The sequence below is a fragment of the Acanthisitta chloris genome, unplaced genomic scaffold (assembly GCF_000695815.1).
Source record: "Acanthisitta chloris isolate BGI_N310 unplaced genomic scaffold, ASM69581v1 scaffold7367, whole genome shotgun sequence".
In the NCBI taxonomy this organism is placed as follows: Eukaryota; Metazoa; Chordata; class Aves; order Passeriformes; family Acanthisittidae; genus Acanthisitta; species Acanthisitta chloris.
In genome coordinates, this window is record NW_008684234.1 from 146,057 (window position 1) to 150,489 (window position 4,433).

A 4,433-nucleotide genomic window follows, 5' to 3' on the forward strand; every position below is an offset into this window, starting at 1 on the left:
AAGTCAAAACTGGCAACGTTTCATTGGGTGCTCTTACTATCCAAGAATTTACAATCTTCTTTTATTCATCCCAGATTTACAGAAAGCTGCTATTTCTAACAGTTACTCAGACAATGTGAAACACTAGTGGTCTGTGTTGCACAGCTCTTGGTCCCACTTTAGTTAGGACCAAATCAGAGGGAAATTTCTAGGTTATTTTCTGTGCACTTGACTGAATTAAGAAAACTGCAAACAGATAAAATAAGACAAAAATACAGCTGAGATTGCAGAATGAGCACTAGAGTTATGTATGGACCATTAGTCCTTGCACCCTGTATCCCTTGTTTCCTCCCACATGAGCCCATGTTGCTCTGAGAGCATGAGTGCTGCTTTACACAGTGAACTGGTGCAAAGTCCTGTCCACAAATCAAACGGGCAATGCTTGTACAACCCTTATTTTATTTGACAGTGAGAGATGTGTCGTAGAAGACAAAAGTGGATTATTTTTCTACCTAGACATGTAATTTATTAGTGTCATACAAGGCCTGCTTTCTGTGAAAAATATGAAAGAGCACACTTAGAGATTCAGTTTATCACTCTGCTGTACAATCATTTATACATCTGCAAATTAAGCACAATATGAGTGCAAAATGCAGCCCAATCATCTTTTACAACAATGATTGATGCCAATGCTTCACAGCCATCAGTGCCTACACAAGGCACAAAGACCATCAGGATTGCTCAGTGCTGTCTGCACTGAATTCCACAGGACAGAACTGATGATCAGGCCCATGATTTCCAGAAAGCATAATTCAATAGATACAGGACTAGACCTATAATATGCACTATGTAGCAAAAGCAACTAATAGAAGTATTTAAGTAGATGGTTGTCTTAAAAAATATGGAAATAGGTTTATGACATTTGAATCAGTAGAAAATTTGTTAGAAGTAACAAGTCAGTTTTTATTAGAATGAGAAAATCTTCTATAAAGCCAAGCTTAAGAAAAGAGTATGACTGATTTTCTTCAGGCTCTATAGGAATATATTTGGTAGTTATAATACATCTGGAAATTTTCAGATGAAACAAATTTTTCTCCATTGAACAGGGAAAAAAATAGAGCTTTATAGTGAAATGTTCCTGGTTGCAATCCTAACTAAAAGCAAGCTGCTTCCATGTAATAATCTTGCAAAAATTAATCCAATATAAAAGAGATATTTTAACCACACCTATGTTGAAAATGACATCATGGGAATATGTAAACCAAGAGTTATTGCTTTCCTTTACTTAGTCATTTTAGATCTATGCTTGTACGATGATAGAAAAGTAACTTTAGCTTCCCTAAAGTTTTCCCATTTGGATTTTGTATTTTTTTGTACAGTTTAATATTTTGGCATGAACAGTTCAAAAAAAGTAATTCTGTTGAATTATTCCTGTGGGTTTTGGCAAGAAGAATCCTTTTACTACATGTATGGCTAACATATGCATACAAATAGCATATGTTCCTGCCCTCATTAAGGATCTCAAGACATTTTCCTAAAGTAAGTCATTGCTATTGCTAGTATATTACTTGAAAATATTACTTGATGACATGATATTTCATTTGGGGCATTCTTCTGTCTAAATCTGAATTTATATGGAAAATATCTTGGGCTGATGTCTTCCTACTATTCACACCAGTGGGTGGGGAGGTCTAGTTTCAAGATGTTGTAGGATAACAAAGAGCAAAATCTCTTTGAGATTAAATTTTAAATTAGTCAAAGATCTCTACATGATATAATGGTCATTCTACATATGCCATAATGCCATATAAAATTAGGCATCCAGACCAGATTAGTCACCTAGACTTTGCCTACAGTCAACAAAGAGAAATTAGTGTCACTAGGAGAAATTCTTAGGTGGAAGAATGTCTTTGCTGTAGTATCAACCCTTGGGATTCCTGATCAAGGCTGCAAGAACTCATACAACCTCAAACCACCACATTACTTGTTGCAGTTCATTTAACACTTCATTTCTATTTACCTTCCACAGGTCACCCACTATGTTCAGTTCATATTCATTCACTAAGACACTAACTGAATAGCCTAGTTTTCACTGACTGGTTTATTTATTGATTTATTTATCCATTGGCAGGTAATTCATACTCAGAATATCTATACTGATAAGCATTTAGAAGTCATATTCAGTTCCCTGCGACTCCTTAGGACAACACTCCCAACTGAGGCTATGCCAGTATTTTTGAGGCATGATTCTTCCTCATGTCCACAGGAAGAAATTTCCAAATACTGTCATGAATTTCTCAGTCTCTGATATTTTTTTTTGTCCTAGCTGCATACATCAGATCAGTTCATGAAATTTACTACCTAAGGGAAGAAAAAAATTAGACGTATTATCCACATATCTTTTAATAGCAAATATACACAAAGTAAAAGGTGTCTTGGGTTATTTGGCATTTGGCTTATATCCCTCAATTCTGAGTATAATTGTGGTATGATCCACCAGATACCTGCTGGAAGAGATGTAAGGAGAACTTTCCTCTATGCTGATTGTTCCTGCACCAGCAAGTATTAATACAAAATTTCTCTTACCTGGCTTTAATGTCTGAAAGATCAAAGATCGTACCTTAGGCTAAATTAGTTGTTAGCTCTCCTGTCACTATTTCAAGGAAATAGGTGGGGTAAATCTTGGGTAAATCTCTGTTTGGATGACCCTGTGTTAAAGACCTACATTAAAAAAGGAGGAATCAGGAGGTACCTATCTCTTCACATTACCTCTATCTAAGTGACTAACTTAGGTCAGCCTTTAACTTTCAGATGGTGAAAGTTGAATAAGATGTTCTCTTCAAGAACAGTCCACTAAGTGGAAAAATTGGTGTAATTTCATCTGGCAATTTATATGTCTCACAAATAGTGAGAAGATGTGGATTGATGAGAACACCAAAGTACACTTATAATGACGAAGTGACCTCTTGTCAGACCTTTCATAAATTATTGTTCAAGTTCCTCCTGGGATAACTCCAACTGCAGTAACTTGGCTGGTCTCCAGAATATTTTGCAATATATTAAGATGGGCTAGTAATCCTCTCATGAATCTCCACATTCAGTACATTTAAATATATATAACATATTGAACTTTTAAAGGATATTAATTTTAGGTGTTGAAAACCTAAATGGAACCCAGAGTGATTCTACTTATACCAAACCCCAAAATAATACATTTGGGTTTTTCCCAACTTTAAAGCACCTGTCAAAATTCTCAATACAATACAAAACACAAGGCAGCATTTGTAAAATCATGCCTGTGAAAGAATTTATTACATGTTAACAAAGGGACCAAAACTCTTTTTCTTTTTAAGAAGCAGATGGGAGTTCTAGAAATGAGTGAATTGTATGAAGGAAATGTACCAGCAGTCGCTTTTCTTTCTCTACTTTCAACAAAGTGTTATCTCTAGGCTCAGAAGAAAGTGGTAAGGACTTCTATTTTTTGAGTTGAAGAACAACCTCTTTCATCATCTGAAAACTTACCTACCACTACCTGTCCCTTCCATGCTGCTGTGCCTTCCACCTGTGTCAGATGTGTACATGAACACAGACTTCAAAACAGAGTGTGACAAATTGCAGGAAATGTTATTTGTGATTTCATTCATGTTTGAATAAGGTAAAATCAGTTTAAAATAATCAAGATGAGCAGAGTTTGTTCTTCCTTGTTTGTAACCTCCCTGAAACTGGGATTGCTATAGAGTTGCATGTAGAATGCACACAGTATTTGAAGTCCTATTCTAAGAACACAGTAACATGTTCTCTTATTCTGTTTTGTGCTTACAAATTTTGGCTTTGATTCTAGGCAGATAATAAGAGGCATATATGGCAATCCAAATGCAAATAAACTTCATTGTTCATTGTCCCCTGTTCAGTTTTAAACTGTTATAAGTCTGAATTTGGGGCCTGTGATCATGGTCAGTACAAGCTGCTGTCTATGCTGTCTGTGCTATAAACCATCCTTGACCATCATTGGCAAAAGAACAATCTATGCCCCGATGTGGCAGTGTCACATCTAACAAAGCAGAGCAGCTCACACCATCTTATTTGGAGCAGCCTGGCGTAATCAATGACATTAGGCTGGCCTTTGTTTTTACAATGCTGACCGAGATAAATGAGTTGTTCTCTGCCCCGGGAAACATATGTGGTTTGAATTCTGTATGTCTTCTGTCATTGTACTGATGTGCTTTTAAGCAGCTTTCCATCCTGTTAAGCAAAGGTGCCCCACTGCTTCTTTAGGGTATCATAGTAATGTTCCTTACATAATGCTGTTCATGTTTGTCTATCATTTAAACTGTTTGTACAACTGTTTCTGAGACTGGAATATATTTTTGGGATACAAATTTATTAGCAAAACAAGATGTTGAACCTGAGTTCTTGCCAAAATTTTGTATGAAGTTTCACCCACTGGATTATTT